This window comes from Myotis yumanensis, unplaced genomic scaffold, assembly GCF_028538775.1.
Source record: "Myotis yumanensis isolate MYYU_CA2020_CCGP unplaced genomic scaffold, mMyoYum1.0.hap1 SCAF_6, whole genome shotgun sequence".
Classification (NCBI taxonomy): Eukaryota; Metazoa; Chordata; class Mammalia; order Chiroptera; family Vespertilionidae; genus Myotis; species Myotis yumanensis.
Window position 1 is genome coordinate 90,236,860 of NW_027223757.1, and position 15,838 is coordinate 90,252,697.

Genomic DNA, 15,838 nt, shown 5'->3' on the forward strand with positions numbered 1-15,838 from the left:
CCCCTGTGACCCGACCTGGCTTGGGCAGAGGCCCTGGTCGCAGAGCCATTTGCCGGATAGCCTCAGGCAAAGGCTAGATTAGCACCTCCCCAGAGGACAGAAGTTTTCTCACTGCAGACACAGCTGATTCTCACAGCCAGTCAGCCTAGTGGTCAAATCCCTCTAGTATTAACTACAACAATCAAGGCTTAACTAGACCAAGACTGCGCACAAAGACCACAAGGGGGTGCACCAGGAAAGCATAAAAAATGCGGAGACAAAAAAACATGACAGAAATGGAGGATATAGAGCTAAAAAATGCACTTTTGAGGGCTTTCAATAATTTGCTAGAAACTGCCGATAAACTTGATGAGAGCCTCAAGAAATCTAATGAGACCCTCGATGTTGTGATAAAGAACCAACTAGAAATTAAGCATACACTGACTGAAATAAAGAATATTATACAGACACATAACAGCAGCCCAGAGGAGCGCAAGAATCAAGTCAATGATTTGAAATTCGAAGAAGCAAAAAACACCCAACCGGAAAAGGAAAATGAAAAAAGAATCCGAAAATACGAAGATAGTGCAAGGAGCCTCTGGGACAGTTTCAAACGCACCAACATCAGAATTATAGGGGTACCAGAAGATGAGAGACAGCAAGATATTGAAAACCTATTTGAAGAAATAATGACAGGGAAGTGCCAGGCTCGGTGTAGGTCAGCCACCTGGGGTGGTGGGTGGGGTGGAGGTGGGGGACGGTTTCTGAATCAGACTGGCCAAGATGCCGTTCACAGATCAACAAGTGGTGTGTAGGCCTGTCACTAGGGGCACAGTCCCTTCCTTTAAAGGCTTCCCAGCTTCCAAAGGTGTTCCTCCCAAACCCTTGACTCATCTCTGCACCATCTGTGGGTGGCGTTTGCAGTTTTTACTGAGTGTAGTGGTCACATGGTGACAGCAGAAGGGGCCGACGTGGGCCCAGCTGAAGCACCAAGCCCTGTCTCTTCCGTTCACTCTGCCCAGCGCCGGGGTCTGGCGACAGGCAGAACTTACAAATGGGCGGTCCAGGCCTGGAGACCCTCGGCTTCCATCTGGTGGGGATTGAATGCCAGGGGCGGACTGGCCTGCTTCCTCCGTGTTTCTTGCCCTTGCTCTGGCCTTGTGGGCTGGTGACTGGTCATGTCCTCACAGGTGTGGGCGGGTCACCCCCAGGGAAAGCCCTGGGGTGCTTTTGCAGGACTGGTGTTGCCCAGTGGCCTAGTCACAATTGACTGGAGAGCAGTTTATTATGGATCCTTGTTCCCCAAGAAGACATGCCTCAGTGGGTGCCCTGACTCACTTCGGATGCTAACAGTAGCAGGGGAGTGGAGGTCGCAGGGAAGGGGAGCATGTGACCAGGTGAGGGCCCCCTTCCCCCTCCTTGGCATTTCATTAGAGAAGACTCAGGGTGAGTCTGCCTCAGGCATGTGCCTTTCTCCAGCCCAGCGTGGTTTCCCACAGCACTGGCCCCGGTTTGGGATAACTCCTCCTCCTGTCTCCCACACCCACACCCTGCCTTGCACTGATTACTTCTCATGGTCCCCAGATGTAGTGCCACTTGCACCCTTGGAATCCTGTGCTGCGCTGGCCCTGAAGGGCCCCTTCCTCCCTGATGGAGAGAGGCCGCCTGGAGCGGAGCGGGCCTGGTGGGCTGGCGGGACCTTGAGGAGAGCCCGCTGTTCCAGGTAACACCCTGGGATCCTGAATTTCGGGGTCTCGGCATTTCCCAGGCTGTCTTCCACTCCCAGAAATGCCTAGAAAACACCTGTTGAAACTCTATTGGCAGTTGAGCAGAGCCCGGGTTTTACCTCTGACTTCTAAAACAAGTTTTCAGTTCAATATTCAGATGCGTGTGTGTGTGTGTGTGTGTGTGTGTGTATTAAATGCTGCCTTTTCATGTATGTGTGTGTGTGTGTGTGTATTAAATGCTCCCTTTTCGTGTGTGTGTGTGTGTGTGTGTGTGTGTGTGTGTATTAAATGCTCCCTTTGCTCCCTGGGCCCTCTGAGCACCTGGCACGTTCCCTGGCAGTCCAGGAAATAGAGTGGCAAGGTCCCATCTGAGAGGAGGTGGGTTGTATTGGGGCAGGAGGGAAGCTGAGCTGTCAGCAGAAGGAGGGGCGACCGATCTGGAATGCTGTGGGAGCCAGCCACCATCCCCCCTCCAGGGACACTTAATTCTGATGGACAAAGCTGGGAAGCCTGTGACAGGGGCCCGCTGTGGTAAAGCCTGAGGTGGCAGTGGACACCTGTGCTGGGCCCCTGCAGTGGTCGCTGCTGCTGGGCCAGCCCCCAGATGCCCGGGAGCCCTGCAGCAGAGCGCTGGCGCCGGCCCCTCCCACCCTCTGCACATGCCCTCTCATCCCCACGAGCTTCCAAAGAGGCCCCTGCTCCTGGCCTGGGGTAGGCTCTCTCATGTGACAGTCTTCCTGAGGGGGTTCTTCGCAGGAGGCAGGCACAGTCCATTGAAAAACTAGGAAAGATGGGTTTGGGCTGCCACAGTTCCGCTCTGCCCAGAGGCTATCACAGCTGAGCACCTCATGGGACCCAGGATGCAGCATGAGAAAATGCCCTCTGGAACAAGTTGGACCAACATCTGAAAATCAATGTACTACGCTCCTATCCACAAAACAAGGGACAAAAGCCAAAGGATCATTTCAGTAGACACAGAAAAAGTATGTGGCAGAATTCAACACCCTTCATGATAAAAACATCCAAAAACCTAAGAAAAGAGAACTTCCTCACCCTAGTCAATGATATACCCTGATAGTATGAAAACCCCACAAATAACACGGAATGAGAGATCTAATGTTTTTCCCCACAGATCAGGGAAAAGAAAGGGATGTCTGCTCTTGCCACTGGTCAATGCACTGGAGGGACTAGCCAGGGCAAATAGGGCAAGGAAAAAGAGGATCAGGACGGAAGAAGAAAAACTGTAGATGACATGATCTTGTATATAAAAAATCCTAAGGACCTGGCCTTTGTGGCTCAGTAGTTGAGCCTTGTCCCATGTACTAAGAGGTTGCTGGTTGGATTCCCAGTCAGGACACATGCCCTGGTTGTGGGCTTGATGGCCAGTAAGGGGCGTGCAGGAAGCAGCCAATCAATGCTTCTCATCACTGTTTCTCTCTCCCTCTCCTTCCTCTCTCTGAAATCAATAAAAACATATATATTTTTTATTTTTTATTTTATTTTTTTATTTTAATAATTTTTATTTCTTAAAGTATTACAAAGAGTATTACATATGTCTCCTTTTTTCCCCCCCTTGACATTCCCCCGGCCCCTACCCACACCCCCCCCCCCCCCCACCCCGTGTGTTGTGTCCATTGGTTAATCTTATATGCATGCATATAAGTCCTTCAGTTGATCTCTTAATCCCTCCCCCAAACCCTCCCCAGGCTTCCCACTGTAGTTTGACATTCTGTTCAATGTTGCTCTGCCTCTGTATCTACCCCTGTTCATCAGTCTATACTGGTCCCCTTTATTTGTCCCAACCTCACTGGAGTAGTCTCAACCTCACCAGGGCCGTCTGAGCCTCACCATGGCCGTTACAGCCTCACCGGGGCCGTCCTGACCTCACCGGGGCCATTTCAACCTTACCGGGGCCGTCCCTACCTCACCGGGGCTGTTTCAACCTCACCGGGGTTGTCCCTACCACACCGGGGCCGTTTCAACCTCACTGGGGTCGTCCCTACCTCATGGGGGCCAAAAAACATATATATTTTTTAAAATACTAAGGAATCCACTAAAAGTGCTTCTATAATAAGTGAATTCAGCAAAGGCATAGGATTCAAGATCAATTGTATTTCTATACACTTGCAATTGAACAAAGTAGGAATGAAGAATTTTGCTTATGATAGCATCAAAAGTAACAAAGTACTTATGAACAAATTTAACAAAATAATTGAAAAACTTACATTTTTAAAACTATAAAACATTGTTGAAAGAAATCTAAATGAATGGAAAGACATCCCATGCTCATGGATTGGAAGACTTAACATAGTTAAGATGGCAGATTACACACACCCTGTTAATATCTCGGCTGACTTCTTTGCAGAAATTTGAGAAGCTGGTCCTAAAATTAAAGGGGTTTAGAATAGAGCAGGGGTGGGCAAACTTTTTGACTCGAGGCCCACAATGGGTTCTTAAACTGGACCGGAGGGCCGGAACAAAAGCATGGATGGAGTGTTTGTGTGAACTAATATAAATTCAAAGTAAACATCATTACATAAAAGGGTACGGTCTTTTTTTTTTTTTAGTTTTATTCATTTCAAATGGGCTGGATCCGGCCCCCGGGCCATAGTTTGCCCACGGCTGGAATAGACTAAAAAATCTTGGAAAAGGACAAAATTGGAGGACTTGCACTCCCTGATTTCAAAACTTACTACAAAGCTACAGTAGTCGATGTGGTGTGGTACTGGCATAAAGATAGACATGTAGACCAATGGAAAGGATTAAGAATCCAGAAATAAACATTCAATTTTATGACCAACTGATTTTTGATAGAGTAATGATAATTAGATGGGGGAGAATAATCTTCAACAAAAGATGCTGGAATAACTGGACATGTACATACATAAGAATGAAGTTGGATTCCCATTTCATAACACATACAAAGATGAACTAAAAATGTATCAAATATTTAAACATATAAAACTGTTAGAAGAAAACAGGGATAAGTCTTTGTGACTTAGGATTAGGCACTGGTTTCTTAGCTATAACATCAAAAAGCACAAACAACAAAATAAAGTGATAAATTGGACATTATCAAAATTTTAAAATTTTGTGTTCAAAGGATATCATCAACAAAAATTGAAAAGACAGCCCACAGAATGAGAGAAAATGTTTGCAAATCATGTATCCAATAAGGGACTTGTGTCTGGAACATGGAAAGAATTCCTACAACTCAATAATGGAAAGAATACCTATCCCAATTTTTAAAAATGGACAAAAGATTGAATAGACTTTCCAATAAGCACATGGAAAGATGCTCAGCATCTTAGTCATTGAGGAAATGAAAACCAAAACCACAATGAGATACTACTGCACACTCACTAGGATGCTATAATAAAAAATACAGAGATTAACAAGTGTTGGTTAAGATGTGGAGAAATTAAAACTAACATACTGCTGGTACAAATGTAAAATTGTGCAACTACTTTGGAAAATAGTCTGACAGTTCCTCAAAAAGTTAAACTTATCCTCACCCTGGCTGGTTTGGTTCAGTGGTTAGAATGTTGGCCCTAGAACCGAAGGGTCTCAGGTTCACTTCCTGATCATGGGCACATCCTAGATTGCAGTTTGCTCCCCACACCTGGTCGGGGCTGTGTAAGAGGCAACCAATCAATGTGTCTCTCATGTCAATGTTTCTCTCCCCTTTTATCCCTTCCACTCTTCCTAAAAATCAATGGAAAAAATATCCTCGAGCTAGGATTAAAAATTAATAATAATAAACATATCTTCGCCTTAACCAGTTTGGCTCAGTGGATAGAGTGTTGGCCTGCGGACTGAAGGGTCCCAGGTTCGATTCTGGTCAAGGACATGTACCTTGGTTGCAGGCTTGATCCCCAGTGGGGTTGTGCAGGAGGCAGCTGATTGATGTTTCTCTCTCATCAATGTTTCTAACTCTCTATCCCTCTCCCTTCCTCTCTGTACAAATCAATAAAATATATTAAACATACACAAAAAAACATATCCTCAAAATATTAAACATAGAACTGCCATGTGATCCATCAATTCCACTTCTGGGAATATATCCAAAGGAAATGAAAACACTAACTTGAAAAGATATTTGTACCCCCATGTACATAGCAGCATTGTTTCACAACTAGAGGCCCGGTCCCTGCAGGCCAGGCCAAGGGACCCCACCGATGCACAAATCCGTGCATGGGGCCTCCAGCATGCACATAAGATCTTTGGTTAATCTCTTCCTGCCCTCCCCACTTCCCTCTGAGATTCCATCAGTCTGTTCCATGTTTCCATGCCTGTGTGTTGAGCATCTGCCCCCTGGTGATCAGTGCATGTCATAGCGAACGGTCAAATGGTCACCTAGGCTTTTATATAGAGAGATAGCCAATACATGGAAACAACCTGAGTGTACACCCATGGATGAAGGATAAGGGAGATGTGGTATATTTATACAATGGAATGTTATTCAGCCATAAACATGAGGAAATCCTACCATTGGCAACAACATAGATGGACCTTAAAGGCTAAGTGAAATGAGTCAGGGAAAGACAAATACTGTATGATCTTACTTATATGTGGAATCTTTAAAAAACCCAAACAGAAAAAGATGAGGCTTGTAGATACCAGGCAGTGGGTGAGGGGAGGGGAAATTGGAGGAAGGTGGTCAAAAGGTACAAACTTCCAGTTTTAAGGGAAGTACCAGAGATGTATTGTACAAGGTGATGACTGTAGCTAACACTGCTGTAGGTAGGCATATAGGAAAATTATTAAGAGCGTGAACTGTAAGAATTCTCACAAGAAGAAAATTTTTTTCTTTCCTATTATAAGAGGGATGTTAGCTAAACCTATTGTGGCGATCACTTCACAATATATGTAAATCAAACCATCATGCTGTATGCTTTAAATTTATACAGAGATGTATGTCAGTTATCCTATATAATAGAAGGGTAATATGCAAATAGACCAAAGGGCAGAACAACAGAACAATCAAAGCATCATATGCTAATAATATGCTAAGGCTGCTCAACCACTCCCTATGACATGCACTGACCACCAGGGGCCAGACACAACCAGTCAACCAGTCGCTATGACATGCACTGACCACCAGGGGGCAGATATTCCAACCAGTAGGCTAGCGTGCTGCTGGGGTCTGGCCAATTAGGACTGAGTGAGATGGGTCGGACACACCTTGTAGCCCTCCCGAGGTCCCTCCCTGGCCTGATCGTGTACTGGCAGGGTCCCTCAGCCTGGCCTGCATCCTCTCACAATCCGGGACCCCTCGGGGCATGTTGGAGAGCTGGTTTCAGTCCCATCCCACAGGCCACTCCCCTTGGGAGGGCGCCAGATGCAGGGCTCATGGCTGGTGAGCGCTGCTGTAGCAGCAGGAGCCTCACCCCGTCGGGACTGATTGGGCACGAGCCCATGGCAGGCACAGTGGGGCCAGGATGAGTGGGAGTGGCAGGTAGGAGCTGCAGGCGGTGTTGGACTGCAAGTTTCTTCTGATCCCTACAGGCCACCCAGAGGGACCCCACCCGTGCACGAATTCATGCACCGGGCCTCTAGTTTCTCAATAAAACTGGGGGGGGCGGGCGGCGCGGGAGGGGGGAGTTAAACATAAGAGTTACCATGTGATCCAGAGTTAACATATGATACCACTTTTAGGTATATATTCAAGAGAAATGAAAAAATGTACAGGAATGTTTATAGAAGTATGATTATAATAGCCCCCAAATGGAAACAACTGAAGCGTCCACCACCTGATGGGTGGGTAAATAAGATGCATTTCATACAATGGAATATTACTTGGTAATAAAAAAGGATGACATACTGTACTGCTCTATTCTACACATGAAGGAACCTTGAAAACACGCTACGTGAAGAGGCCAGATCGAAAGGCCACATAGTGTATGATTCTATTTATACAAAATGTCCAGAATAGGCAAGTCCATAGAGACAATAGATTAGTGGTGCATTAGGACTGGGGGGAGGGGGCTTGGAGGGAAAGGGGATGTGATTGCCAACGGGTGTGGGGTTTCTACAACCCTGTGAATACACTTAAAACCACCATGTGGTGAATGACAGATATGCAAGGGGTAGTACGGAGGCACCAAAGAGGGCCATTTAGCCCGACCTGAAGCGGGGGAAGGAGACAGTAGCCAAGAGTTCTCAGGTGAGGCTTGGCCAGTGGAGAGGGAAGAGTCACCTGAGAGAAAGGCAGGGCGTGAGCAGGGGTGTGGAGGGGAGGAGCAGTGCTTTGGGGAAAGACAAGCAGTTGGGTTACTGGAGGAGAACGTGGGCGGGAGCGGAGGCTAGAGGTAGAGGGGCCCGGGCACACAGAGGGCCTTCTCGGGGATGGATCCTTGTTCTGGGCTCTGGAGCCCGTGCAGGGCTTCGAGGGGGGTCAGGCCTGTGTGCTGGGCCGTTCATTCTGCCAGTGCAGCCCGAGCCTGGGAAGCAGGGAGAGGCTTAGTCCTGGGAGAATTGGAAAACTGAGTCAGGTTGTGCCAAAGAGATCGGGGAGGAGGTAGGAGAACGGAACCTTCTGGTGGTAACGATGGTTAGATGTGGAGGCTGAGGGAGAGAGAAGAGTCGACAGTAATCCACCTGCCTCACCCCCGAGCATTCCCTTTTGTCCATCAAACGCTTACTGAGAACTTACTAATTGTCCGGCACTGTTTTAAGTGCCTTCCACATGTTTACTCATTTAATCCTTACAACCACTCTACAAGGGGACTGTTCTGTTATCATCCCCAATTCACAGATGAGGAGGTTTGAGGCACAGAGAGGCTTGGTAACTTGGCTGAGGCCACACAGCTAATAAATGGCAAAGTGAAAATTTGAGCCTGGCTGGCGTGGCTCAATGGCTGAGCATCAACCTATGAACCAGGAGGCCGTCATTCAATTCCTGGGTGGGGCTCATGCCCAGGTTGCGGGCTCCATCTTTCATGGTGGGGTGTGCAGGAGGCAGCCGATCAATGATTGTCTCTCATCATTGATGTCCCCGCCCCCCCCCCTCTCTCTTCTCTGAAATCAATAAAAATATGTTACAAAAAAAAAAAGACTTGAACCCAGGCCTTCTGGCTCCAGAGTCTCTGCATTTACCACTGCAGAGGTCACACCTGAGCCCTGTGCCCCCTCAATGCCCAGCTGCTTCCAGGAATGTTGCCCCACTGAGGCCCATCTCTGCAGGCAAAGCAGCTCCCAGCCTGTGTAGCCCCAGCCTCAGCCAGCAAGGCTGGGGGCATTAAGGTTCTGCAGACGGGAAACTGGGACCCAACAATGAACTCAGGGGCTCAGGCAGAGTTGTTGGCAGAGCTGGTACCAGGCTCCTGGTTTGTGTCTGCAGCCCCTGGTGGCCCCGGCTGACAGGGCCTGAATGGAGGTGCTGTGTGTGTCTGTAGAGCCCCTCCAAGATCTTTCTCCTGTGTCCTCCTGTCTGGCACCCAAATGCTTTTTCTTAGATGGCCCAGGCAGTAGTGGAAAAAGATACCTTTATAATGTTTTAATACATTATATTAGAGGTCATGGTGGTTCTGTTTTACCCACAGCGTCTACAGGAATTGCTGCAAATTTAACTTCCTTTCAGTGTGCACATATCCATGCACCAGACCACTAGTCCATATATAATCAGCCAACTGGCGAGGGGGCTCAGAGCAGGATTTCCAGGATGACCGAATGTGCCGGAAGCCGGTTCATCCTTGCTGCTTGAGACAGTTGCTGCAGGGAAGAAATGTCTGCACAGCATATGTTTCAAGGGACCTGGCGTATGTGGCATACTTTTCTTAATATGTTTGCTCCCCTTCTTGGTGCTATTTGTTTTAACCAAGGTCACCTCTTTGAGAAAGGTTGTTTCCCCAGGTAGGGATTTTTCCCTGAAGTTAGGGAGGGAATAAAACTCCTTAACTAAGTGCCAGGTGGGTAGTTAATCACTTTAACTTCGAACCATCACACTTAAGCTACATAATCTTCTTTACTCCCTGGAATGGAGATAAGAAACGCCCTATCCTTTGGAATAGAAATTGATAGGATTAAAATCAACTGGTATAAATACAGATGTAACAAGACAATAAGACACAGAACCTAGCTAGAGGTCCTGGAGAACCTGGCTAGGCTGCTGATCACCTGAACGCTGCCTCCGTGTCATTCCTTCTTCGCCAACTCTGTCCACACCTTTGGGAACTGCTGAACCTGCTGGGGCTGGACCCCAACAATTGGCACCTGCTCCCTCGGGGCACATGTGCAGAGGCCAGCCCCCAGCTATTTTCCTCCGTGACAGCGGCAGCGAGCGGAAGGGAGCGCCAGTTCCGCCTGTGTGTTTGAGTGGACAAAATGGCGAAGATTGCCAAGACTCACGAAGATATCGAAGCACAGATTCGAGAAATTCAAGGCAAGAAGGCAGCTCTTGATGAAGCTCAAGGAGTGGGCCTTGATTCTACAGGTTATTATGACCAGGAAATATATGGTGGAAGTGACAGCAGATTTGCTGGGTATGTGACATCAATTGCTGCAACTGAACTTGAAGATGATGAGGATGACTACTCATCATCTACAAGTTTGCTTGGTCAGAAGAAGCCAGGATATCATGCCCCTGTGGCATTGCTTAATGGTATACCACAGTCAACGGAACAGTATGATCCATTTGCTGAGCACCGACCTCCAAAGATTGCTGACCGGGAAGATGAATACAAAAAGCACAGGCGGACCAAGATAATTTCCCCAGAGCGTCTTGATCCTTTTGCAGACCCCTGATCCTAAAATGAATGCTAGAACTTACATGGATGTAATGTGAGAGCAGCATTTGACTAAAGAAGAGAGAGAAATTAGGCAACAACTAGCAGAAAAAGCTAAAGCTGGAGAACTGAAAGTCGTCAATGGAGCAGCAGCATCCCAGCCTCCCTCAAAACGAAAACGCCATTGGGATCAAACAGCTGACCAGACTCCTGGTGCCACTCCCAGAAAGCTGCCATGTTGGGATCAAGCAGAGACCCCTGGACATACCCCTTCCTTAAGATGGGATGAGACACCAGGCCGTGCAAAGGGAAGTGAGACTCCTGGAGCAACCCCAGGCTAAAAAATATGGGATCCTACACCAAGTCACACACCAGCGGGAGCTGCTACTCCTGGACGCGGTGATACACCAGGCCATGGAGGTGCAACTTCCAGTTCTCGTAAAAACCGCTGGGATGAGACCCCCAAGACAGAAAGAGATACTCCTGGGCATGGAAGTGGATGGGCTGAGACGCCTCGAACAGATCGAGGTGGAGATTCCATTGGTGAAACACCCACTCCTGGAGCCAGTAAAAGGAAATCACGTTGGGACGAAACACCAGCCAGGCAGATGGGTGGAAGCACTCCTGTTCTGACCCCTGGGAGAACACCAATTGGCACACCAGCCATGAACGTGGCTACCTCTACTCCAGGTCACATAATGAGTATGACTCCTGAACAGCTTCAGGCTTGGCGTTGGGAGAGAGAAATTGATGAGAGAAATCGCCCACTTTCTGATGAAGACTTAGATGCTATGTTTCCAGAAGGATATAAGGTACTTCCTCCTCCCACTGGTTATGTTCCTATTCGAACTCCAGCTCGAAAGCTCACAGCCACTCCAACACCTTTGGGTGGTATGACTGGTTTCCACATGCAAACTGAAGACAGAACTATGCAGTGTCAACGACCAACCATCTGGAAATCTTCCCTTTTTAAAACCTGACGATATTCAGTACTTTGATAAACTTTTGGTTGATGTTGATGAATCAACACTCAGTCCAGAAGAGCAAAAAGAGAGAAAAATTATGAAATTGCTTTTAAAAATTAAGAATGGTACCCCTCCAATGAGAAAGGCTGCCTTGCGTCAGATTACCGATGAAGCTCGTGAATTTGGAGCTTGTCCTTTGTTTAATCAGATCCTTCCTCTACTGATGTCTCCTACACTTGAGGATCAAAAACGTCATTTGCTTGTCAAAGTTATTGATAGAATATTATACAAACTTGATGACTTAGTTCGATCCTATGTGCATAAGATCCTTGTGGTCATTGAACCATTGCTGATTGATGAGGATTACTATGCTAGAGTGGAAGTGTTGGGGTCCAACCCCAAAGGGTCCATACCTAAGGGTCCCTGTTTGGGCGCCAGTTGTTGGGGTCCAACCCCAAAGGGTCCAGGGATCCCCAAGTTGTGTGCCGGGAGCCGGTCCATCCTTGCTACTTGCAAGGGACCTGGCGTATATAGCATACTGTTCTTAATATGTTTTACTCCCCTTAGTGCTATGTGTTTTGACCAAGGTCACCTCTCCGAGAAAGGTTGTTTCCCAAGTGGGGATTTTTCCCTGAGGTTAGGGAGGGGATACAACCCCTTAATTAAGTGCCAGGCGGGTAGTTAAGCTACATAATCTTTACTCCCTGGAATGAAGATAAGAAACGCCCTAACCTTTGTAATAGAAATTGACAGGATTAAAATCGGCTGGTATAAATACGGATGTAACAAGACAATAAACATCAGATCCACATCAGCTCCTCATCAGATCCTAACCAGAACCTAGCCAGAGAACATGGCAAAAGATCGTGGACAGAACCTGGCTACAGAACTTCACTGGAGAACCTAGACAGAACATGGCAAAAGAACCTGTATAGAACCTGGTGACTGAACCTGGAGAACCTGGCTGGAGAACCTAGCGAGAGAACATGGCACCAGAACTTGGTTGGAGATCCTGACCAGAACTTCGCTGGAGATCCTGGAGGGAGAACCTCGCTATGCTGATGAACTGAAACCAGTTTCCATGTCATTCATTCTTCGCCAACTCCGTCCACACCTTTGGGGACCCCTGGACCCGCTGGGGTTGGACCCCAGCAGGTGTGGACGGAGTCGGCGAAGAAGGAATGACATGAAGGCAGTGTTCAGTTCATCAGCAGAGTTGGGTTCTCTAGCCAGGATCTCCAGCCAGGTTCTTTAGCCAGGTTCTATCCAGGTTCTTTTGCCATGTTCTGTCTAGGTTCTCCAGTGAAGTTCTGTAGCCAGGCTCTGTCCAGGATCTTTTGCCATGTTCTCTGGCTAGGTTCTGGTTAGGATCTGATGAGGTTCTGATGTTTATTGTCTTGTTACATCCGTATTTATACCAGCCGATTTTAATCCTGTCAATTTCTATTACAAAGGTTAGGGCGTTTCTTATCTCCATTCCAGGGAGTAAAGATTATGTAGCTTAACTACCTGCCTGGCACTTAATTAAGGGGTTGTATCCCCTCCCTAACCTCAGGGAAAGATCCCCACCTGGGGAAACAACCTTTCTCGGAGAGGTGACCTTGGTTAAAACACATGGCGCTAAAGAGAGCAAACATATTAAGAACAATATGCTATATATGCCAGGTCCCTTGAAACATATGCTGTGCAGATGTTTCTTTCCTGCAGCGACTGTGTCAAGCAGCAAGGATGGACCGGCTCCCGGCATGGAAGGCCGAGAGATTATTTCTAATTTGGCAAAGGCTGCTGGTCTGGCTACTATGATCTCCACCATGAGACCCGATATAGACAATATGGATGAATATGTTCGTAACACAACAGCTAGAGCTTGTTGTAGCTTCTGCCCTGGGCATTCCTTCACTATTGCCCTTCTTAAAAGCTGTGTGCAAAAGCAAGAAGTCCTGGCAAGCGAGACACACAGGTATTAAGATTGTACAGCAGATAGCTATTCTTATGGGCTGCGCCATCTTGCCACATCTGAGAAGTTTAGTTGAAATCATTGAACACAGTCTTGTGGATGAGCAGCAGAAAGTTCGGACCATTAGTGTGTTGGCCATTGCTGCCTTGGCTGAAGCAGCAACTCCTTATGGTATTGAATCTTTTGATTCTGTGTTGAAGCCTCTATAGAAGGGTATCCGCCAACACAGAGGAAAGGGTCTGGCTGCCTTCTTAAAGGCTATTGGGTATATGATTCCTCTCATGGATGCAGAATATGCCAACTACTATACTAGAGAAGTGATGCTAATCCTTATTCGAGAATTCCAATCTCCTGATGAAGAAATGAAAAAAATTGTGCTGAAGGTGGTAAAGCAGTGCTGTGGAACGGATGGTGTAGAAGCAAACTACATTAAAACAGAGATTCTTCCTCCCTTTTTAAAACATTTCTGGCAACACAGAATGGCTTTAGATAGAAGAAATTATCTACAGCTAGTTGATACTACTGTGGAGTTGGCTAACAAAGTAGGAGCAGCAGAAACTATATCCAGGATCGTGGATGATATGAAAGATGAAGCTGAACAGTACAGAAAAATGGTGATGGAAACAATTGAGAAAATTATGGGCAACTTGGGAGCAGCAGATATTGATCACAAACTTGAAGAACAACTGATTGATGGCATTCTTTATGCTTTTCAAGAGCAGACTACAGAGGACTCAGTCATGTTGAACGGATTTGGCACAGTGGTCAACGCACTTGGCACACGGGTGAAACCTTACTTGCCTCAGATCTATGGTACAGTTTTGTGGCGTTTAAATAACAAGTCCGCAAAAGTTAGGCAAAAGGCAGCTGACTTGATCTCTCGAACTGCTGTTGTTATGAAGACTTGCCAAGAGGAAAAATTGATGGGGCACTTGGGTGTTGTTTTGTATGAGTATTTGGGTGAAGAGTACCCTGAAGTACTGGGCAGCATTCTTGGAGCACTGAAGGCCATTGTGAATGTAATAGGTATGCATAAGATGACTCCACCAATTAAAGATCTGCTGCCGAGACTCACTCCCATCTTAAAGAACAGGCATGAAAAAGTACAAGAGAATTGTATTGATCTTGTTGGGCGTATTGCTGACAGGGGAGCTGAATATGTGTCAGCAAGGGAGTGGATGAGGATTTGCTTTGAGCTTTTGGAGCTCTTAAAAGCTCACAAGAAAGCTATTCGTAGAGCCACAGTCAACACATTTGGTTATATTGCAAAGGCCATCGGCCCTCATGATGTGTTGGCTACACTTTTAAACAACTTCAAAGTCCAGGAAAGGCAGAACAGAGTGTGTACCACTGTAGCAATAGCTATCGTCGCTGAAATGTGTTCACCCTTCACAGTGCTCCCTGACTTAATGAATGAATACAGAGTTCCTGAACTCAATGTTCAGAACGGAGTGTTAAAGTCCCTTTCCTTCTTGTTCGAATATATCGGTGAAATGGGCAAGGACTACATTTGTGCTGTCACACCATTACTGGAAGATGCCCTAATGGATAGGGACCTTGTACACAGACAGACGGCTTGTGCGGTGGTGCAACACATGGCACTGGGGGTTTATGGATTTGGTTGTGAAGATTCGCTGAATCACTTGTTGAACTATGTATGGCCCAATGTGTTTGAGACATCTCCCCATGTCATTCAGGCAGTGATGGGAGCCCTGGAGGGCTTGAGAGTTGCTATTGGGCCATGTAGAATGTTGCAGTATTGTTTACAGGGCTTGTTTCACCCAGCCCGGAAGGTCAGAGATGTGTATTGGAAAATTTACAACTCCATCTACATTGGTTCACAGGATGCTCTCATAGCACATTACCCAAGAATCTATAATGATGATAAGAACACCTATATTCGTTATGAACTTGATTATATCTTATAATTTTGTTGTTTATTTTGTGTTTAATGCACAGCTACTTCACACCTTATACTTTCTTCGACTTGGTGATGTACACTTCTTTTTAAATAAATTAAATCCTTATTGTTCAGATTATTACAGTTGTTCCTCTTTTTTCCCCCCATAGCTCCCCTCCATCCAGTTCCTGCCCCACCCTCTGCCCTTACCCCCGCCACCCACTGTTCTCATCCATAGGTGTACAATTTTTGTCCAGTCTCTTCCCACACCCCACACCCGTTTCCACCCTGAGAATAATCAGTCCACTCCCTTTCTATGCCCCAGATTCTATTATATTCACCAGTTTATTCTGTTCATCAGATTATTTATTCACTTGATTTTTAGATTCACTTGTTGATCGGTGTGTATTTGTAGTTCAGAATTTGTATCTTTACCTTTTTCTTCTTCTTCTTCTTAAAGGATACCTTTCAGAATTTCATATAATACTGGTGTGGTGGTGATGAACTCCTTTAGCTTTTCCTTATCTGTGAAGCTCTTTATCTGACCTTTAATTCTGAATGATAGCTTTGCTGGGTAAAGTAAT

The 15,838-nt window shown here is 46.6% G+C and overlaps 1 pseudogene; it reads left to right on the plus strand.

The window, feature by feature from the left end:
* The first annotated feature begins 10,006 nt into the window (after window positions 1-10,006).
* On the plus strand, window positions 10,007-15,282 carry LOC139012552 (splicing factor 3B subunit 1-like; annotated as a pseudogene).
* Window positions 15,283-15,838: the final 556 nt, after the last annotated feature.